This window comes from Pelodiscus sinensis, chromosome 1 (genome assembly GCF_052426305.1).
Source record: "Pelodiscus sinensis isolate ZL-2025 chromosome 1, ASM5242630v1, whole genome shotgun sequence".
Taxonomy (NCBI): domain Eukaryota; kingdom Metazoa; phylum Chordata; order Testudines; family Trionychidae; genus Pelodiscus; species Pelodiscus sinensis.
In genome coordinates this window covers 7,474,765-7,498,887 of record NC_143052.1, presented here as the reverse complement: position 1 = coordinate 7,498,887, position 24,123 = coordinate 7,474,765, and the positions used below count along the sequence as shown (strand labels likewise).

Below are 24,123 nucleotides of genomic sequence, written 5' to 3'. Positions count from 1 at the left end.
GTCTGTGCAGTACAAGGCAAACGCACACAGAAAGGCCAGAGCTCACGGTCTGACATACATTTTTCGTGGCTGTGAATCTGGTAGAACCCTAACAGTAAATAATTCTTCCACTCTGCTGTACTGATAAGGCCTCATCTGGAGTACTGTATCCAATTCTGGGTGCCACATTTCAGGAAAGATGTGGACAAATTGAAGGAAGCCCAGAGAAAAGCAACAAAAATGATGAAAAGTCTAGAAAACATGGCCTGTGAGAGAAGATGGAAAGAAGTAGGCTTGTTCAGTCTGGAGAAGGGAAGACTGAGACTGACATAACAGCTTTTGAGTATGTGGAAGGTTGTTATTAGAAGGAGGTTCTCCTTAACCTCTGAGGGTAGGACAGGAAGCAGTGGGCTTAAACTGCTGCAAGAGTGGCTTATATTAAGCATTAAGAAAAACGTCCTCAGGGTAGTTAAGTCAGGGTGGTTAAATACTGGAATGAAATGCTTAGGGAAGTTGTGGAATGTGTCACGGGAGATGTTTAAGGAGAAGTTAGACAAACACCTGTCAGGGATGGTCGTGATAATTCTTAGTCCTTCAGTGGGCAAAGGAAACTGGACGAGATGACTTCGCAAGGCACCTTTCAGTCCTGTGGTATTATGAAAGTCCCAGGCATTGCTGAGGGTGTGATGCTGTGAATGCATGCTCTCTGGTGGAGTTGTAAAATTTCAATGTCAATATATCAGTAAACTTCTTATGGTTTGGACCTTACTGTAATGTTTGGCATTGGTTAAGTGGTAAATGCAAGGAGGCTATGCTGAGCATCAACTTGATAGTGGTTAGTACTGGAAAACTGTTGTTCTGGTTAAACCTTAGCATGTGTGCTTAATCCCTTGTGATATTTTCAGACACATATGCAAGTGATTTTTGGTGGGTCTAATAAAGCCCAATGTTACAGCAACACCATTTTAAAATTCCATTTACAAAAGTCAAATAATTCAAAACTGAAGTTTCGATAAGAGTGTAACTGGCCAAATTGGGAGGTAGTATGTTCATGCTGTGTTGTATATTGCTTTGTCTCAGCCTTGTGCCAAAGATCAACTGTAGCATTAGTTGTAATAGCTGTATATAATCCTTTACAATAAGAATGTATCCGTCCCTTGAAGTATGGAGGATGTTGTTTTCATGTAGGTCTGTGATCTAGCTGAGTGAGTTACTGCTGTGGCAGGATCATTAACTTAGAATTTTCTGACTTTTGTGCATTTAAGATCTCAGTCAGAGAATATTTTTACCCCATAAGTGTGTCCAAAGCAGAGCTACAAGAATTTGAGCTCATATAAGGGGTGCGCAGATAAGTGCGACCATCAGAGAACAGAGCCTGGAAATTGAGATGTCCTATTTTATTTATTTATTTATTTATATTTATATTTATATTTTTATATATATATATATATATATATATATATATATATATATATATATATATATATATATATATATATATATATATATATATATATAAATAAAATAAAAGGACATGTCCAGAGGTTCGGATAGTTGCTCGTTGGTGGTATAGGAAAATTTCAGTGTCAATCTGTAATCAATACACTTCGTATGGTTTGGACCTGAATAGAGTGTTCATTATGGTCCAATGGTAAATACAAGTTAAAGATGCCAAGGATAAATATGATTCTGGTTTGCACAGGAAAACTAGTATTATTCCAAGTAAACCTGTACTGTTGGAAATTCCTTGTAATTTATTTTAGTAATTAATGAAACCAAAGCAAGCTGCTGCTAATTAAGATTTTTCTTTCCTCATTGAGAGCTGAAGAAACAGTGATGGCAGCAGCAGCAGCAAATGGTACCTCAGAGTGACAAGTGGTAAATTAAAACTTGTACATTAGGTGAAGCCCAGGAAAAATGGAGTTATGTGTAGGTGCCTTGTTCCATTTGAATTAACCAAAGGGCTGTCTGAGGAGGCCAGCTGCATTCTCTGATGATAAAAACTAATCTTGACATTTTGGATAATGAAAATTCAGTTCAGCACCTTTTAGAGGCGTGTATGATAATAAGTTGTCAATCAGATACTGGGGGTGGGGGCAGAATTCTTGTCTCACTAAAAGAGACAGTGTGCCAAGTGGACAGTCCCAGTTAAAAATATATCCCCCAAAATAGAAACGGGAGGGAGGGAGTCTGAGATCTAGAAAGTCAGTGGTGTGAAGAAGGGACAAATTATTTGAGGCAATGAACCTTTTGTCTGGTGGCTGCCTTTGTCTCCCCAGGGTGCAGAGGATCATGGTGGTTCTGAGGTTGTGGGGAGGTGGGGGACAGAGAATCACTTTTTTGTGACTTGACGGTATTAATGCAATCATCTGGTTCAGACCTTGTAAGCCCACTTATTATTTCCTCTGCGTGTGTTTTTTCTAGTTTAGTGGATTAGCTGTACTGTCTCTTCAAAGGCTATCCAATCAAAAAGGGGTTATTAAAACCAGGGCGCTTTATGACTGAGAATTAATTAGAGCAGCATTTTCATGCAAAACATCCAATTTTTTGATTAGCAATGGAGCAGGGCCGCAATTAACACTCTAGGAGCTTACATTTCCAGCATTTTGATTCTCAGGAAATGAGATTATCAAACCAGGGTCAGACACTTGACAGCAAAAGGGGGATTATGTGTAAGAAAATAATTTGTTTCTTGATTTTGCTTCTGAGATTGCCATTAAGGAAACAGTGAATTCAGAGGGAGGTAAGGAAGGGGAGGAGGAGGGAGAAATGGATGCCGGAGAGGTCCCTGTGCTTCATTAGTGTCCTGCTTGCTATGCAAATCGCTTTCTTCGTCTATTTTAGTTACAGCATGTTTTACATTTGAAACACAGCAACAGGTTTTTATTGCACTGTTGTTGTTATACAGCCTTTTCTAATAGATAGATATCTGAGATTCTTCAGCAGTTGCTAAATATTCAAAATATTTATATCCTTGGGGAGGAGAAAGAGATCCTTTGAATAGATACACAGCTTTGTCTCTGTTGCTTTAAGTAGGTGCGCACTGTGTGCTGTGTTTTTTTTCCCTAAACCATTTTCTGATGTTCTGTTGGTGTCCGAGGACATGGATTGCAGCTTATTAAAGTCTGACCTTTGCCAGGCGTAGGTGTCTGTGATAAGAAGTAAAGCAACTCCGCCACTGTTGTAAAACACCGAACATTTCCATCTCTAGTTGAATTGTTCTCTCTGTTCAGGGAGATGCAAGGTGATGAAAGTCAGACTTTGGGCTGCGGAATCTTTTCATTCCTCAGTTTGTCTCTCAATCTTAGGAAAGACTAAGAAGAAATGGTTCTCGTTTGAAGTTGGATCAATCGCTGCTTATTATTAGATGCTCCAAAGCGATGATTTAGCAATTTAACTCAGAGGAGAGAATTAGGGGCCACCGGTCCTGCGAGTCTAGTTTTATTTTAAAAGGGTCATTTAATTCTATCTTGGTATCGGTGACTTTGAATAGCTATAAAAAGCAGGGGGTGAAAGTTAATACATTTCAGCAAGACCTTCCCTGATCTTCCCGGTGTTGATTTTTCTTCCAAATATGCATACACCCCTTATACAGTAATGAATGTAGAGGCCTGGTTAGATAGTGAATCATGAAAAGGACCTGTCAATATTCAGCTATTGGTTTTGCTGCTCTGATAGCTCGGCATGTGCCCCTCCTGCCGGCTGCTGAACCAATGGAACATGTAAATGTTGTTTTTCTTTCTTGAAAGAAAATGATGACCTTTCCTCAGCACAGCCTGCAAACACTGCAATGTTTCTGATAGTCAGTCACGGGGCTGCTCTGATGGCAATATGTAAAAGCATCTTGGTCTTTTTAGCTTCATAAAGTTTCCTTTTTTTTCATTAACCTCTTGGACTCACACACTCTCTTCTGAAATAAGTGTACTCTTTTTTGTCTGGTGTGTGGTAGAGAAGTGTTTCACGTACCGTGGCTTGCAATAGCTATGTGTCTTACGAGCATGATTTATTGACCCAACCTGGCCCTTCATGCCCTATGCTGAGACACAGTATTGTGTCAGTCTCCTTTAATATCCCTTCCATCTGTAAAAGCATATCCATTCCTACATGAATGAGCATGGACTGCAGGCCAGTCTTGAGTGAAGAATAAAGACCTTGATGGTGGCACTAAATTTGCCTTCCAACCTTGGTTAATTCAGTACTGTGTTAAAGCATGGACCTATTTGTGAATATGTTGCCGTTTAGCCGACCATTCACTGCAAAGCCTTCTTTGTACCATTGAGGAATACTGCTCGACTGTGCCCTCCTTATTGTTTGCTACTAAGATATCATGGCACATCTCTGAGTACCTCTGACTTAGCTCATGGCAAATGTCTCCTTGTTGGCCTTCATGACAAAAAATAGTTTGCACTTCTATAGTACCTACACTTGGAGAATTCTAAGTACTTTAATTAAATCTCACAACACCCCATGAGGTAGGTTGACGTGACAGATACATAAGAGGTTACTTGACACATCACAGAAAGACATCCATGTCAAGAGGAGTACGACAGCTGTTAAACAGTGCACAGCAATTCCATACGCCAGTTCAGGAGGTAAAGTAAAGGATACAGAGTGCAACAGGAACACAGATAAACTGAATTTAATTCCTGAGTTGGAATTTGCCCAGAACATTGGGGCTAATAACCCTACTCTTACAGACAAAACAGTGGGATCTTTAATGATTACATAGGGTTGAGACTTCTGATTTATGTCTCATCTAAAAGACTTCCAGCACAAGGCTTCAACTCATTCTAATAGCTGCATCTAGAATTATTGCTTTTTTTAAAAGTTCAATTCATTCTCGAGTCACTGTGCTAGTATGAATTATCTGCTTTCATGGTTTTTAAATCAGGATTGTGAATTAGTTCAGAGCTCTGGGGCATCTTATTTGCTTGAGTTATTGTATATAGTGCTCCCACCCACGCTGTGGATATCTTTTTGAACTCTTATCTTGCAAGTAACAGATGCAATCAAGATGCTTCTATGTTGTCACAAATTCTCCCTTGTAAGATCAGGAACTTTCTCACTACTCCAAGTACTTAACAAAACAATAATGACATGATCATTTGGTATAGCTTTTAGTTCTTTCAGGTTGCGTTTACCATTTTCCAACTTGTTTGGATTTAATTGTACAGACTGAGTAGGTATCAACAAGACTTAAAGTTGATGTTTCCTATGTTGGATTTCTCTGCTAGGCACATTTAGATGACCCGAGACCCAAAAGCTGAATTTGCTATCATATACTCGATAGAGGAAGACAAAAACATTTTGCTAGCAGTGGGCAAATGGCTCTGGTTGGTTGACAATGAGTTGGTAGCTCAAGTGATAGTGCTTGTTTTTTTTTTTTTTTTAAAGGAAAATTGATTTATATTGCCACACATTTCTACATATTAGTCTGAAATTAAAAAACAATCCCTTCAAAAAGAATTCGTCTTCAGGATTTCTCTGATCTCTACAAATGAAGGGTTTGAACTAAGAAGAGCAATGGAGAATGTGGGCGGGTACTGTTTGAGCTTCCTCCTGCCTCAGCTTTACTACTGCCCTGCAGTCCTCATTTACACCATTCCATGGGCTTTTCCTTAGAAGAGATCCGATGTCTTTTTACTTGTGCTTTAGCCCTAGAAGAACAATACTTTTTACCAACATGGAATTCATACAAAAAGAAAAGAAGTAAAGGACGCAAAAACTACCCAGATCACTTTGGTGAGGTATTTTTAAAAATGCACCAGTATCAGCTCTATAAGCATTTGCATTTTTCCCTCTTCTTGCTTTGACTGACTGACTTTTATGTTTACTGAAGAGATCTATCTGATAATGTTGGAATGAAATATTACAGTGACAGAGTGGCAGGAGCCCTGCTTTCAGTTAGGGTTAAAGCCATCTAGGTGAGTGTGAATTAACATTTCCCTTGTCTTGTAAAAGGTCACCCTTTAATTGAGATTCGATGCATTTAATCCAAAACCTGGGTTCGAGGAGACCTCTGTTCACAAAGAGGGCACAAATTGGCAGCATAATCTTATCAGAAGCTTAGCTTATATAGTAATAAATCATTGAATTCAAAGCTAAGGCGACTGCCACAGAGCATAAAACAAGATAGATGCTGGAAAGGCTTGCATGGCTTGTTGTTTGAATTACTAACTCAGGCTTGGAAGTGGTTATGTCCAGGGTTGTTCTTGATAAGGGAAGACTGTTGGGGGAACATAATCCTTATCTTATTACAGGATTAAAAAAATACCTATGCAACTTTATATTAATTGTTGTTCATTGCAGCCTGTATGCGAATTTGAGGTATAATGTACTGTGTATCTGTGCGCACAAGATATTTGGAAATTTACATTACAGCTTTGTTTTTGTATAACATCTCTCATGTTGCTTAATTCCTGAAACAATTCACAGTTAGATGTTACACTGAAAAGTTAATTTACTTCCCCCTTTCTTCTGACGATACACAGAAAAACATTTTCAAAAGTGCTTATGGCCCACATGTTAAAGGTACTTAGGCATTGTAAAGCCTAAGTGGTTTAGGAACCTGGTTTTAAAAATAATGTAAGTTCTTAGGAATCAAAATCCCTCTAAAATATAGGCCTATTTGACTTAGGTGCTTCAGTATAGTTGAAAGTCAAATTGACCTAGGCTCTTAAGAAAATATTTCAAATACAGTATTATTGGAGTATTTTCTCACGAGATCTTACAGGAAAAGAAAGTGGATAAGATGGATAGATACGAGATGTTTGTTTTGGATATAGGAACTTAGGAGGAGAAGGACTCTGCAGCAATGGGGATGGGGAAAAAGGAGAACAAGAGTAAATGAGTGGAGACAGACGAGAGAGTGAGAGAAGCTCCTCAACAGACTGGAACAAGCTTTTGCGGGGTTTTTAAAACCCAGGGATGAATTTTATTTAGCTCCCGGAAAGAATGGAGTGGTCTGTGGAAGAATTGGAGATTGTAGGGGTGGATCATGTATGTAGTCTCCAAGAAGATTTGAGAAGACAGATGGTTGCATTCTACATATGTTGGAGTGCAGAGACCTGGGACTTGGAAGTTTAATTACTTGTTCTCATGGTTGATTTACTCAAAATCTTGCCCTCTCTATAACCCTCCTATTTCATGTTTTCTTAAGCATGTCACCCTGGCAATTCATTTCCTACCAGCTCAGCAAATCAAGCCCCGTAACAGTCTTTTGAACATGGTTGATAAACTGAGAGCAAATGACTTGCAAATTCAAGGTGCTGTGTGTTGTGAGCCTGGTGTTCATATCACACAGTCGCTTTATTCTCACGTCTTAGGCTCATTCTCTTGATTCACCAGGTGACTGAGATTGCAATATTTCTTGGGAGGGTGAGAAAAAGGTACAGTAAATGCAAAGAGCATAAGATAGATATAAATCCATGGTACACCCATATCTTGAATACTGCATGCAGATGTGGACACCTCACTTAAAAAAAAAAAAAAATCTTGGCATTGGAAAAAGTTCAGAAAAGGGCAACAAAATGGTTAGGGGTTTCGAATGGGCTTAGAAAAGAGACGACAAAGGGGGGATGCAATAGAGATCTATAAAATCATGACTAGTGTGGAGCAAGTAGGTATGGAAAAAGTATTTACTTGCTCCCATAACACAAGAAACTAAGTGTTACCAAATGCAATTAATAGGTATCAGATTTAAAACAAAGAATGTATTCTTCATGCAACGCACAGTCAATCTGTGGAACTCCTTACCGGAGAACGTTGTGAAGACCAGGACTTTAACAGGATTTTAAAAAGAGGTTGGTAAGTTCATGGAGGATACGTCCATCAATGGCTATTAGCCAGGAGAGGGAGGAATGATGCCCGTTGGAGAGGGACCACTTGATGGTTGGTTATTCTGTTCACTCCCTTTGGGACACCGGGCATTGGCCACTGTTGGAAGACAGGATACTGGGCTAGACTCATAGAATACTAAAACTGGAAGGGACGTCAAGAGGTCATCAAGTCCAGTCTCCCACCCTCACAGCAGGACCAAGCACCATCTAGATAATCCCTTATAGATGTTTATCCAACCTGCTCTTCAGTATCTCTAGTGATGGAGATTGCACAACCTCCCCAGGCAATGTATTGCACTGTTAAGCCACCTTGACATTTAGGAAGTTTTTCCTAAGTCCAACCTAAACCTGCCTTGCTGCAATTTAAGCTTAGATGGACCTTTGGTCTGACCTAGTATGGCCGTTCTTATGTTCTTTTGGTCTTATGCAGTCTTATGTCCCAGAACCCACAAACAGTGTCTTTGTTTGATTTTCAGCTCAATTAACTAGGATCTTAGGGCTGCTGGAGCTCACGGTGAGAAAACCTGATCAGTTTGCATGCTTGTCCAGGCTTACTGTCTGTCCTGATAATTTCATTTGCATATTTGATTGAATATAGTTCTGGATGAACTTTTTGTGTTTGAGAAAATTGTTTTCATTTTCTAATGGGAATTTCTGAGCATATTCAAGGGGATGGATTTGCAGCCTTAGACATCAGTCTTCTGTCTATATAGCTGGTGAGCATGGGGAACAGTGACATCTCCTGTGCTACTCCACCAGTTCAAGCTTATTGATGGGAGAAGCCATCTTGATAGGTACCACTAAGGAAAATTCTCCAGCATTGGTGCCCACGTTTCATGCGTGCGCACATACCTGCATTGTAATATACATGTGCGGTACATCTTGATGAATAGTGAGAGGTGTGTAACATATTGTTTCTTACTGTTGGCCATAAGATGTTATTTTTCGGGGTGACAATGGTGTTCAGGCCTTGGCTTCGCTAGTGAGTTTGCTAACATAGTTGCATGTTAGTACTCTTAGGATGGGCTTATTTTTGTGTATGATGTAAATATTTACACACTAGGAACTGACTGAGTCCCTCAAAGCTATTTTACACAGGCTATCAAATGGTAACAACTTGTAGTCACTGCCAACTGAGAGAGAGCTCAATGGACATCTAATGCTGGAAAGCTCTGCATCCTATTACCAATCCCCTGAGCCATCCAGATACCCTGTGTGCTGTGAAATCTGTCATGAGACCAGATGTTTTTTCCATCATAAACCTCTTTTATAACTCAGCTTGTGGCAATTCACTTGAAGTTAGTTGGAAAAACCACACTAAATTTGTTTCCTCTAAGTAATGGGTATGGTTTAAGTACTTTTTGAAGATCTCATTAGTGTTTTCAAATTTCAGTCTAATTGCTTGACAGTATAGTAACAACGACTTGATGTGCTGTAACTGGATTCTCTTAAACAATATAAAAATATTGTAAGTGATTATGAGCTTGGATTTCTTCCCATGTTTCTCTCTGGGAGTTTTAATTGCAGTGATTGGGTAGTTGTGTTTGACTTAATTGTCATCAGCAGCTACTGGTTGAAGTCTCCTGTGGAAATGCTGTGTATTCATTGCACCTTAGTGGCATCTAGAGATGTATGAATAAATGTATCAAATGTCACTTTCTTTGTGTGTTTAATGAGTATATAAATGCTTTCAAATGGCCTCTTCCCTAGACTATAACTATATATTTCTCTTTTAATAGCAGATGTGCTGATAATACATGGAAAAGCAGTAATTTAGATAATAATTGGTTTATAGTGTACTTGCTGCCTTTCCTGCAGCTGGATGAAAGATACCCATTTTAAATAACCCCAGGTTAAGTAAGTAATAAGTAACGCATGACCAGGTGTGTGTTGATGGGAGATCTGTATGCTGGGGCTGAGCTGCCACGCATGTGAAATAAGAAATAATGCTTTTACCCAATGGTGAGGTGGGAGAATTTCTTCATGATATCAATTCTTAAAGTGAGTTAACATTTTAAAACAAATTTTTAAAATTATGTATGTAAAGCCAATAATTACACCAAGGTTAAGGAAACTTTGATAACCTGGGTACAGAGAAAATTCTATCACATAGTTTCTATGATTTTTGTAGAAGAAAGGGAGCTATTACAATGTTGTTGTAATTTAATTGGCTATTACATTCCAATACACTGAAAAGTGGCTGTTCTTTTGTACACTCACTGATACTGATATTTCATTTATTTGGGCCATTTATGGCTAATGTTTCTCATTTTCTAGCGGTTACCTGGTGGAGTCACAAAATAAATAATGCTTTGAATAAACATAGTGCATTTTTGTCCATAGAACTCAAAGAACTTTGCAAACTTGAGCCTTTTTTATGTCCATGTTATGTGTAGGAAAACTGTGGCACAAAAGTGACTTATTGGCTGTTATGCAGCCAAGTAACTTCCAGATGTTATGATTTCCTAATTTGTTGCTTTGTTGCTGGACACCTGTTACTCTGTCCTATTTTATAATCATTCCTGGCACTTACATAGCAATGGGGGTTCAGAAACTTAGTCATAGATCATCAATTGGGAAGTCAAAGCTTTGTTATCTGGCACTCTGTTAACCAGAGAACTTTAACTGTCATTGCCCCCAGCCATAATACTGTCACATCTTCAGGAGCACAGGCGTGGCTTGGTTTAATCATCTTTAACTCACAATAGAAATGTGAGACCAACTGCCTCACACTACAAAACTACAAATATTAAAAACTTTAGTTTTACTATTATTCATTCGTTTTTCCTAGGTTTATGGGACCCTCAGCTAACGGGAATGCCCTACTGCCTGTGTGTGCTGGATAACACAGGTTTTACTGTAATGGGAAGTATCTTGGAAACCTAAGAGGGAGACATTTCAATGACTTGGCCGTACTAGCGATCTCCATGTTTCTGAATTTTTCTGAAATTTAGATTTTTAAAAATAAAATCCCAAAGTTCCTAATTTCAAATGTGTCCCCGTCCATTCCGGAAATCAGGATTTAGAGGCAATAAGACAACGTTCTAATAGTGAGATCTGTTACCATGCTGGAAAAATCCCTTGCTTAAACATTTAAAACTAAACTTGGACTATTAAAATACTATATGAAACAGTCTTATGTTGGTAGAAGAATAGATTATATCAAATTCTTTTCTATCTTTGAGTTGCAGTGATTAAATTAACTTGTAACTAGGGGTACATCTAGAGTACATGCCTCTGTCGCCACAGGCATGTAGATTAGGCTACCAGACATAGGAAAATGAAGCAGCGATTTAAATAATCGCGGCTTCATTTAAATTTACATGGCTGCCGCGCTGAGCCGACAAACAGCTGATCAGCTGTTTGTCGGCTCAGCGCGATAGTCTGGACGCGCGGGTGCCGACATCAAAGGTATTTGTCGACCACCCAGGTAAACCTCATCCCAGGAGGCATACCTGGGTGGTCGACAAATACCTTTGATGTCGGCACCCGCGCGTCCAGACTATCGCGCTGAGCCGACAAACAGCTGATCAGCTGTTTGTCGGCTCAGCGCGGCAGCCATGTAAATTTAAATGAAGCGGCGATTATTTAAATCGCCGCTTCATTTTCCTATGTCTGGTTGCCTAATCTACATGCCTCTGGCGACAGAGGCATGTAGTCTAGACGTACCCTTGATGTGTTAAATACGTTTAAAGAGAAATCAGCAGTGACTTGTTGGATTGTCCCCCTTTTATTAATTAGGCATTTCTAAATGTGCTCTTTACTTTACTATCTAGGTGCTATCATGTTTCTTGCCACCTTTGGCTTTCTAATGAGTTCCTGTGAACAGGAGCACTTTAGGGTCTATTAGTATTAATTGTGGCCACAGAGAGGGGTGATCCGTGGTAAGATATACTTCTAGATATATCTGACAATTATGGTTGTGTTTAACATACATTTGTCAGTACTAATTGATGTCTGCAGCGGCGTGTTGAGTATTCCACATGTCAAAAACATCCAGGGCTTTCTTGACTTTGTAAGCTCACTAGGTAAGCTGAAGAATATCACATGTTTACTTAGAGTTGTGATAAGGAGACACACCGTGTTTGAACACTCGATTGCATTGGTGTCTCAACGAAGATATCAGGTTGTAATTATTAGTTTCAATGGAGAATTCAGTTTAGATAAAGTACTTGTCAATTGTATTATACTATTATATATTGTCTTACTCCTTTTTTTTCTCGTATACGCTGTTTGGAATATAGACTATTGAGGTAAGGATAAAAGGAAAGGATGGGTTTTATTTGAGATGATTCATGGCGTCCTTTTTTCAGAAACTCTTTTTGGGGCAGGAACTTTATCTAACTTTGTAATTTTGTTAAGTGTCATATATTCTCTCTTATTAGTAATCATAAATGTTTCAATTTTCTTTCACGGCCTAAAGTTTTCCAAGTAGCATCATTATGACAAGTATATTTGAGCATCCTGATGAGTTAAAATATTAGTTATTCTATCCTCCTACCAGCAAATGGAAATGGGGGTGGAAAATGGAAAATAATTTAAACACTTTATGAAGAATGCTCTGTCAGCTAAATATGCAAGTTCTATCTTGTCTCCCACCAGCTGGGAAGAATTTTTTTGCCCAGGTAAGCTATTTTAATATTTGGTTTGTTTTAAACTGTTTTCCCAGCTAATTAGCCATTTAAGAAACCACTTGGTTATACACGGAGTTTCCATAAAAACCCTTGAAAGCTGATCTAAGTAATATGCGTATACTATGTATCAGATGTCCTGGCTTGATGAAACCATTCCGCCATTCTTTGCTCCTCCTGCATCCGTCATGACATATCGACTTCTTGTCCTACAGTGGTGAATGACAGGCACAAGGTCCATTAGAGAAGCTGAAAGTATCTGTCACTTGATGTGTCTCTAATGGCTACATTTCAGAATAGTTTCACTTCCTTGTCTGCAGAATCCAAGAGAAGTTGGTCATCGCTTTAATTTGTCAGAGGAAAACAGGTTTGGAAGTCAAGGGGCCGAGAACAGTGAAATAAAGCCATGTGTGGGCTTTTAATATGAAGTGGGAAGAGTGCTTACCTCCATGTTCTGATCTGAATATATAATGTTTTTCATCCATGGGAGTGACTTGGAATGCACTATTGTGTGACAATTACACCTACCCTGTTTTAGATGGAACCAGCCGACAATGAAAGAAAGAGAATAAACTCTTCATACCTTCCCTTTGCTGAATAGAGGCCTCAGGTCTGAGGAGGAGTTGAGTTTAAGGGAGGAGGAAAATGCAGGCATTCCTCATCAAGCTGTTAAAGGACACATGCCCTACTTAGCACAGACATGATCAGTGCTTCTGGTCTCTGAACCTTGCACTACTGTGCTGCTTACTTTCCTCTGTGGAAATCTAAGAGGAATCCTCCCTCAGAAACATTAATGTTGAGGATGTGGGCTCAGAACTAAAAATTATCTTAAGGACTCGGGTCTTCAGATGCCATGCAGACTGTAGAAAAGATTTACTGATGCAGAGTAGGAAGACCGCTCATTCCCTGTCCTTGACTAAAGAACCACCTTTTGAGCTGCACCACATATGCAGACTATCTGCGTTACCTAGCGCCATTTGTAGCCCTTTCCTCGTGTGCAAAAGGGATATAGAACTTAACCACACGGATTTGGTAACATTATGTGCTCACATTGGATTAGTGAAAGTAACTGCACATGGTGAATTGGGCCTTCATCTCCGTGGCTCACTGTGTGCTACACTGAGAAATGAATGGGATTTATGAGGCACAACTCTTTCATAGATCTACTGCCACTGTGACCGGCTCTAATTATTTAATTGTATTTCTGGCCAGTGTAACCTCCTGGGTGTGGTGCTCTGTCGCCTTTCAGTGGCACCAAGACCACTTAGAAATTAATGAACATGCTGCACTCTTAGCTCAGACACACGTGGCTTTTTTTTTTTTTTTGGTGCAACAGGGAGGCTCATGCATTTGGTTTCAGAGATCCCAGGTTCAGTCCCGCCCACAGACAACCAGTATCTGTCACTGGTAAACCAGCATTTAATTTCTGATTAATGTAGCACCAAAGGCAAGTATGTGACTTTGCAGCAAATAGGAGACAGAACTTACAATCTGGGTATGATCTCAGAACCTTTTAATCACTTTGGTAGGTGTGCTGTTCTGTCTTCTCCTGCAGACAAACACATTGAGGCTAAGGCTTAGAAAGAAATTTTAATTCTGCCTCCCGCCTACCTCCCAGTTTTAGGAACCTGATTTGTCAAATAATTTTAGCTCAGAGCCCATCTTAGGCTTTGTCTACAATAGCGTGTTTTGTTTCCCCCCTCCGCCCCAAAAAAAGCCTTTTGGCAACAAAACAGCAAGAGTGTTTACACTACCATGCAACTTTTGTCAATAAAACCACTTAATTTTGGTGACAAACTTCCAAGCCTGCCGTTCTTTTCCCGTCCCTTTATTGATGACAAAGAGCCAGAGTAAACGCTGCTGTTTATTTTGTTGAGAGAGCTGGCTTCCACCAGTATCCCACAATGCCTGCCCTGATAACTCTGTTCAGTATTCAGTGATCTCTGCTGTCCTGCAGGCATGCACCCCTGCCCTTTCAAAGCTCCAGTAGGTATCTGACAGCTGAGTGAGCTGCAAAATTTGGGGAACAAATGAAAAGCAAATGAATTTCCGTGCTGCTGTTCTGCCTTGCATTAGGAACACAGTGGCAGGCAGATGGCTGCTGCAGTGGGAGGGTGGAGAGACGGCTGTGAGAGCTCTCAGCATGGAGAGCTCACAGAGGTACGAGGGAATCCCAAGAAGCACAGGGATCAGCTCTGCCTTCCCCACAACGGTGCACTGTGGGTTGCTTGCTAGCAATGTGGCCTTGAAATGTTGACAATGGCAGGCAAAAAAACTGGTGTGGCGGAGCTCTGCTTGTGCCCCCTAAGTCCTGCACTTCCTGGTAGATGTTCCAATACACGGTGATCCTCCTACTGCCTTTTGTTTCTTTCTCAGGCCAGGATTCCCCACTTAAGGAGCCACTTTCGTCATTGCTGGTCACTAGCTTGGAGGGAAAAACCCTTCTGTGGTCCTAAGAGTCCCTCTTTTCCTGGTGGCAGACGGCCAGGCATAGGGAGGGTTCTGTGGGAGGGACCTGGTCCCACCCACTTACTCCAGATGCTGGCCCAGGGCCCTAGGTAGCAGGCACTAGTGGGGCTCTGGCCCTTATCCCCACAGAATAGCAGCCTCTCCCTGGGCCACTTCCCCAGCCACTCCCACAATCCTTTCTCCCTGGCGTCTTGGAGAAAACCTCTCCTGCTTGCCACATATAGCTGGCCTCACTCTGTGCTTCCTCCTCTACTCCAGTATGTCCCTCTTCTCCTTCCCTCTCCTTGCCTTTTATAATGGACCAGCAGGCCCTCCCGGGATGCAGGTGTCCCATGAGCCTGCTGCTGCAGGCCAGCTCTGAGTCCCAGGTCCCATCCTGTCTTCATTGCTGGGCAGCAGTCTCCAGCAGCCTGCTCAGGGAACAGGAGCCTGCTTTCCCTACTGCCCTCGTACCTCCCCTCCAACAAACTAGTGCAGCCTGTTGCCTTTGGACTGCCACAAAGGTTTGACTGGTTTTCACTTTTGGTTAGTTTTGCACGTTGACAGCACTTTTGTCACCAAACCTTCTGAGAGTAGACAACAGCCTTAGGGTACATCTAGATTACAAGCCTCTTTCGAAAGAGATGGTCTAGACAGCCACAAGACTTTTGAAAAAGCGATCTGCTTTTTCTAAAGAGAGTACCCAGGCAATCTGGACGTTCACTTCCGACAAAGCCCTGTTTGCGTTCAAGAACTCCTTTTTTTGAAAGAGCTCTTCCAAAAAAAGGCGTTCTTCCTCGTAAAAGTAGGTTTACCAATATCAAAAAACCGCCGCATTCTTTCGATTTAATTTAGAAAGAATGCGACAGCACTCTAGATGCAGGGTAAGTTTTTTCGAAAAAAGCCACTTTAAAAAAAAAAAACTCCGTAGTCTAGACACACCCTTAGTCTGCATGAAACAACTCAATATGTCTGACCTGCTTAAAAGGAAAACTCTTCATGAGATGAGGAAAATGTTTGGAAGCTGTAGCAGCAAGCTTCATTATGACTGGCTTTCTCAGTCCATTAGTCACTGCTCCTCTGGCCCTTTCTCTAGTGGCTTGGCTTTTGAATCCTAAAAAATATCTGTTAGGGGAGAGACCTCAATTTTACTGACTCCAGTTTGGTTAAAGTGCATTTTATGGGTCTTCAATTACTGGCAAAGTTGGCCTTGCTTCATCTTCCATTGACAGCCCATTTAATATCATAAGGTCCCATCTCCCAAACTGGCTAAAGAAATGTGGCCTGTAGGCATTATTTGTGAGCAACGATGCTTCCCTGAAAAGTCAGGAATTAAATTTAAAAAAAAAATAGTATCTACCACACGGACAGTGAGTTTCTCTGTGACACAGAAAGTTAGACTATTTCCTTCTGGCCTGGCACTTGACACTAAACTTTTTCCTCATTGGAGTAAATGAAAGTACAGTAACCAGGATTTTTCCCCGTGGATTGATTTGGGAAGTTGAATTCGCATCATCAGGGCAGGGAGATAGTGGTTTTGTAGATGGGCTATCTGCCTGCCAGTCATTCTTCTGATAGTAGAAAGCCATTCAGTTTGTACTGATGGAGCAAAACTTCAGAAATACTATTCATTATTCCTATTTGTTAGTTCTACCATTTTTCTTTGTTGGGCATGCTATCTCCTGAATTAGTCTAACCAAGTATCAGCTATGTCTGATGTCTTATGGAGAATCATTTTAACTCAGTAGTGCCGGGTGATTGAATTAAAGGTGGGGAAAGAAGATTGAAACCTTTTCCATTTTAATATGAAACTGATGCGAATGGCAGAAGATAAGTAAATTACAAGTACATTTTGATGAAAATGTGTGGAATCAGAATGATAGGGTTTGATTGTCTATATTGGAAGTTAATGATGCAGTTGTGGTGAAGCAGTATGGAGGGATGAAGACAGTGGATATAATGCTAGTGAAATTAAACTGGCTAATTTCAGTCCTGAATGCAAGACTGCATTATTTTGATCCATGAGTGCATATTATTACACAGTTATATAATGGGTTTAACCCTCTAGGTGCTTTCTGATTGTACCTAAAGAGACCAATCCAAGGACAGAAAAACTTTGGTTTTATAGGTTTTTTTCCCCTTTTATTTCCATTAATATGTAAATCTTCATCAGAAAGTAATCCTGGCCAGTGAGTCCCGTGTAATGTAGATGGCAGGTCTCATATCTTATGAAAGTATTTTGTCCCATAGAATAGATACAACTAGTATATATTATCTGAAATATTTATGTCGGGTTAACCGCATGGAAACTTTTTGAGCTTGATTTGAAGCTGGCTGTCTGTCAGTATTCTCTAGTTTCTGCAGGTCCAGGTTTTGTACCTGCTCTGTGTGCGTGCATGTGAGTGTGTGCGCACATGCATAAGGGCTGACGGTTTATTGGAGACCTATGTTGGTGCATTCTGGAACCCCAGGGAAGTCAATGGAAAGAATACTATTTTCTCTTTGGCTTTGGACCCTTAGATAGGTAGATATCATACTCTGAACAAACCAGGTATGTCTACGTCAACTGAAATGATTTGCGCCTATATTTGATTGCTGGCATAACTTGATCAGGAATGGCCAAACTTACACTCCGAGACCTATGCGACAATCTGCAGAAGTTGGAGAACCAGGATGTGTCTGCCTCGGCTCAGGGCTTCAGCCGCGTGGAAAGGAGGCTCTTGCGAGCTGTACTGGAACTGCAAAATAGCTGGAAATGGGGCCTCAATTAAGACTAGAGCTGAAGTGGGACCTGTGGCTGGACTCGGGGCTGCAGTTGGGACCAGGGGCTTATATGGGGGGAGGGGGGCTGGGAGCAGAGCCAGGATCAGAGACACTGCCAGGCCAGGGTTGGGGCTGGCAGCCAGGGCCAGTGCCGAGGCAGAGCTGGTGGCAGAGAGGTGCTTGCAGCTGATCTGTCCCCATCCCCTTGTGACCTGGCTTAGCCTCAGCACACTCCCCCGAACATTTCTCCACGTTTCCTGGGGGGAGGGTACAGCTCACAGTTTGGAGATCACTGATCCAGCATGTAGTGTGACATTCTGTTGGTAGAACTTGTTATATTTTTGTATACCAGTGATGCCCGGAGAGGAGGCTGGAAGTGCTCTCCATTAGACTTTTGTGACACCATTATTTTGCTGATATCCCCTCAGTGACAACCCAATGGGGAAAGAGATCTTGAGATTTGCAGAGGGGTAGCTGATTGGAAATTAGCACAGACCTCTCTGTTGATGCCAAGAGGGAATAGAATCCATCTCATTCTCTCTTGCTTGAATTGGTTCTGACTGACTGATTAAAAAATGTGAGAGGAATAGCCGAGTTAGTCTGTACAGGATAAACTTAAAAAACAACAAATGGTCTGGCAGCACTTTATAGACTAACAAAACATGTATCATGAGCTTTCGTGGGCACAGCCCACTTCAGATGACCAGTGTTGTATGTCCAGAACATATACAATACTCTGGTCATCTGAAGAAGTGTATGTCTAGATTACATGCCTTTGCCGACAGAGGCATGTAAAATAGGGAACGCCTTTGTCGACCGCTCTCTTATGCCTTATGAAACAAGTTTTACAGGACCGGTCGACAAAGGCTTCCCTTGTCAACCGATCCGCGTCTTGACTCGTGCGCTGTGCTGACAATCAGCTGAGCTGGCACAGCGTGGTGGCCATTTTTATTTAAATGAAGCTGAGGATATTTAAATCCCCGCTTCATTGACTATGTCGGGTAGCCTATTTTATATGCCTCTGTCGGCAGAGGCATGTAGTAAGACATACTCGAAATGAGCTGTGCCCATGAAAGCTCATGATACCGTCTACATGTTTTGTTAGTCTTTAAAGTGCTATGATACTATTTGTTGTTGATTCGAAAATGGTAGGAGTCAAAAACTGTAACTTCTTACTGGCATGGTGAGAGTAAACCCAATGAGTGTTGTTACATAGTCACATTTCAGAATGGGGATCCCACTTAAAAAAATTTTTCCCATTCAGTTTGTACCAACCAATCACATGCAATGGAACAGCGTTAGATTAGAATGCCACTATTTTCTCTGGAGGCCTTGGCCGACAACACGTCATATTCTTGTCAGCTTAGATCTGAGAGTTGTAAACAACTGAGAAAAATGAATCTGCAGTTGATGGTTCTCGTTTATTTGGTGCAGTTGTGTCCCTGCTGATTGAACCTTAGATAACAGAATTTTGAACTACATGCTGTTTGTTGACATTCATGCTTTACATAATTTGTAAATTTATCTCATGACTGTGTATGTGTGTTTGTTTTTCATTGGGAACTGGGTTAGGTTTGTTCTCCCCCTTAGCTATGGGTCTGGCACACATTGAGTCCTGAATGTTGTCGTCTGTGGTTTCTCTGGTGGTCCTGGACAGATAATTCAGTGACATGGTAATTAAATACTATGTTAATTTCTTTATTTTCTAATGACTGATACAGGCAAGTAATGTTCCTGAATATATCAAGGCTATTTCCTTTGCTGTGCAATTCCTCCTAGTATAAATTAGAAAAAGGATATTTTAATGAATCCAGTATTACTATTTTGATCGAATGGACACCATTCTCTTACTAAAAACTGATAGTTCACCACCTGAGCATATTTGCGCCTCATTTGGACAGGGCTATAATCTTTGCATACATGAATACTAATAGTGCTTTAAACAAACAAAAATGGATAACACTGAATAGAGGAAGAAAACATTAATTCTAGGCTATCTAAAGACATTTTTTTTCCTTGCACAATTGAGAGTATGAAATAAGCAGCTTGGAGGAATCTCTAACAACAAAATTACAGTGCCATACATAATGGGGCTTTTAAAATAATGGTTGATTGTTACGGCTGCTTTTAGGAAAGAATAAAACTAACTGTTGGAACACCAAGAAAGGCTTTTTGGTGTCAAGGATTTAAAATCTCAGCCTCAAAGTTTCTCCTTTAACTAAATCTGGAGTTTCACTTTCTCTCTTGTGATGCCAAGAACAGAAAATGCCTTTTTGATAAAGGCCGTTAAGTATAATTGGTTTTGAAAAAGTAAGACCTCCCTCTGGTGTTTAATTTATTCTCTAATGTTTAGATTCACCTAATGCCAAGAAGCGACTGTGTGGAAACTGCATTCTGCCGTTATGACTGCTTAACCGTAATTAACTCCTTGGCGATGTGGCTTTTGCCATTGCGGATTTTGGGATGCCAGCCAGAAAGCTGTTCTCTTGAGGTCAGTGAGTCAGAGCAGATAGACAGAGGAACAATATTAAGTATAAAAACAGACAACACAAATCCCGGAAGTAAAGAATATAAATGAATTGTAGAAGAACATGATACCATACGGCAAAATTGGATTTTTCTTAAAATATTTGTAATCTCATGGAAGAGCTCTTCTAGATGTACTTGGTTTTTTTTTATTCTGTACTCCCTGACTGAGATTTTTGTGAGGACTACAGAAAAACAGTGCTAATGCCATGTTTTCACTGAATAGAAGAATCAGTGTTGCTGCAATCCATCTTCTGGGGCTTGATTTAGCAAGTGTAGTTAATACTTGCTAAATAGAACTCAGAGGGTACTCCATCGGTGCCCAGTACTTATGCTTCTGCAAGGAGTAAGGGAAGCTCAGGGGAGTATTTGCTCCTGTCAGCCTTCCAACTATGGAGACGGCGGGGAAAGTTGGAACAAGGTACGTCAATTCAGCTATGTAATTGACCTAGCTGGAGTTGCATATCTTGATTCAACCTTCCCCTTTAGTGTAGACCTGGCCTTAGTTCTGATGCTGCTTGTGCTAGCTTTACATCAGCTAATTAGCATCTGGCTTTCCTTTGAATTTTGCGTGGTCCTGCTCTTGATGCCTGACAAAGAAATAAACAAAAGGAAGCTATTGTATCAGCTGCATTTGAAACAATGGTGTCGGGGGAATATATTATTTTCCAAAATGATGAGAGCGCAAACTCTTAAGTAAATTTAATCTTCAAGAATCTGATAGTTTGTCAGTTTGTTCCAAAATGTTATACAGACACTATTGTGAGGTTACACAAAGCTGTGAGACTAAAGGTTTGTCTACATTGGAACATGCTGCAAAATGAATCCAAATTAACCTAAGGGAGGAGGGATAGTTCAGTGGATTGAGCATTGGCCTGCTAAACCCAGGGTTGTGAGTTCAATCCTTGAGGGGACCATTTAGGAATCTGAGGCAAATCTGTCAGGGATGGTATTTGGTCCTGCTGTGAGGGCAGGGGACTAGACTCAATGACCTCTCAAGGTCCCTTCCAGTTCTGAGAGATGGTATATCTCTCTATTACTATTATTTGAAGTGTTTTAAACAGCATTAAACCCCCGTGTTTGGCTTAGCTTAATTCATGTACCATGGATATTAAACTAAACTAAAAAGTTCCTGATTTTACTTTAATATAACCTTCTTGAAACAACGGTACGTTATTGTGAACTAGGAACCCTTTGCTTTGAGCCTGCAGTGTACTCACAGGGGAGTTACAGCATAGCACTTAGGTACACTTCGCTATTCATAACCCTGTGATCCGAAATGTGGGGCAGTGTAGATGTACCCTATCTCAGGTGCTATAGAAAACTTTACCCTGCACACCCACCTGGAAGAAATCTCACTAGAGCAGATGTGATACCTGTGCTACTGATCCAGGTTACAAAGCGAGCAGAGAGGCTAGGACACCTCAGTTGTGCATGCAGTGCAAAAGATTAGGTACATGGAACTGAAAGGAAAAGAGGAAAGACATGATGTGGAGCTAAAATGGCTGGAGGAGAGTCAGTTGGGAGATGAACATCCTGCCTCTGAAATTCAAAGAGGTGTGGAACTGAGCTTTTGGTTTTAACCCTTCCCTCTGTGGTAAGGAGGTTGATGTTCAAAGGCACAAAGGGAGTTAGGCATGCCCAGCTCCCACAGCTTTCAGTGGGTACTCAACTGTCTTTTGGAACAATCTCCCCCTAAACGCATACAATGCCATGTCCAAGGGATGGCCAGCAAGACTGCAGAATGGAACCAAGAGTTTAAAGAGCGATAAACGTAAAAGTGAAGAGGGACTAATTTTCAGGTGAGTTTCTGATGAATGCCAGTTCATTCAGACAGATGAGGATATGGGAGTTACTCAGGGGGCCACCGGGGGTCTAGCTGTATGAGATACTGAGGGCTATTTACTCCATTTTTTTTAAAGCAAAGTATATTAATGTGCTATCCATGCTGAAGTTCTGATTGAAGAGGTACTGTCATTACTATCTTCTATTTTCAAGAGTTTATAACTTTAAAAGATTGTCCTTGTGGGATCAAACTGTTCATGCTTCTTAGCTCTCAGATAAATTTGGTGGTTAAACGTTTGCTTAAATTCCTTTCAGCTTTTGGATAATGGTGCTTTTCACAGCATAGGAAACGTGCCAGGATTTTTATGGGTTGAGCTGGGAAAGGGGTGGATATGTTAGGTTATTAAATCCCTATTTTGGAAATTGCTTCACTAATCAGACATGGGCTTTGCCCCTTAGTGAGATGCCTTTAACCTATCAAGACACATTTGGTCTGGAAAGTCTGAGTAATGTTTTTGAAAGTCGTTCCCAGCACAAGTGCCGGACATGATGTAGTGGCAAATAGGTAACATACCAAGCGGCACATGATGCTACCTGGAATTCTTCACAGTTGGACTTGTTTCAGTCATGATACAGTCATGGTCTGACCCCGATCCCTCTGAAGTCGGTGACAAAACTCCTGGAGTAGAGGATCAGATGCTTCACTTCCAAGTGTAACATATGGTTCCCCTGTCATCAGGGCTGCCAGCAGGACACGTGAGCACCTGCAAATGGAGTGCAGGAGAAGCAGGCAAGCACTCCACTAGTTGCCAACCCAGGCCTCTGACACGGCAGTTATCAGAGTTGTCCTCTTTCCAGTACAGGGTGCCTCTCAGTGAACTCTCTTCATCTTCAATATATTGCTTACTGTATCTGCAGTTTGACCTGGTATCTCCCCTCGTCTCCCCTCATACTCTCTTGCAAATCCACATCTATTTTGAAAGTAAGGTAGGTTGCTTTTCAAGATCTCACTCCTTCTCCCTTTCCTTCACCTGCCACTGCCACCACCAGAATTAATGCTAACAGGCAGCCAGGCAGTTACTATTGTGGCTAAACCCCCTGTGGATCACCTAAGGCCTTAACATACTGGGATTGGTGAGCAGAAGCACCCTCTGAAACCAGACGGGGGTTCTCCTGACTAAACTGGTGGCATAATATGGCTCGTTGCTAGCAGTCCCCGGTAAGGTTAAGGCTTCTCTTTAGACATATGGGGCGCCTTAGGAGCCCCCCAAATGGACTAAATTTACATTTTATTTACTTTTTGGAAAAAATAGACGTAGACTGATACATGGCTCTGGAAAAGCAAGGTAGGTCTTTCACTCGTCTTTTAAAGTCTCAACTATGATGTTGAGTTAACTTAACTTTACTGATGGCACCCAGAGAATGTGTGTTTACTTCTAAATATGCATCACAACATTAATCAAGGGATAGTGTAGACAGATGCCAGAACACAGAGATTAGATTTTCAAGTTGAGAAAAGGGGGAAAAATAAATGGCAGAAATCTAGCTTGCCCAGATTCAGAAATCAGAGAGCCAGGAAGTTGAGAGAGCTGAAAATATTGAGGTCGGGTGATATCCATCCTAAACTTCTGAAAACTGGCCCAGGATGTGAAAAGAACTTGGAGCAGATTGATTCAAAACTACTTGATTAAAGCAAGGTGAATGTTGGGAAGAGCATTAGGGAATATGCAGTAAAGTGCGGACCAACCAAGTGGGTATAAGCAGTAAGGTGGATAATGCCATACAAGAAATAATGAATAGCAACAGAATAGGAAACACCCAGAAGTTGTCTATAGTGGTAGACAGGAAATCCTCGGTGCTTTATTTCATTATTTGTTTTCTAGTTTATACACACATGCTTATTTCTCAGTCTAGTATGACTGAGTTTTACTTTCTGAGCACCTGTCTTGACTTTTAGCAGCAAATACTTAGGGCAAAGAAACTATATCTATTGATCAAATAAATAACATGCCTTAATAATGAAGAAAAATATTTCCACTGACCCACTCCATCCTTCCAGCCGTACCGCAGCAGAATGTGAGGGAATACCTAAGCCATGCAACATGTTGTGATGCTCTACCAATCCTACCTCTGGATGTCACAGAGGTGTAAAA

At 40.9% G+C, this 24,123-nt stretch overlaps 1 protein-coding gene across 1 annotated transcript in view; it reads left to right on the top strand.

Annotated features, from left to right (window-relative positions):
* The window catches only part of EXOC4 (exocyst complex component 4), a 637,711-nt gene that overhangs the window by 165,425 nt on the left and 448,163 nt on the right, over positions 1-24,123 (top strand). The gene's annotated exons all lie outside the window — the stretch shown is intronic.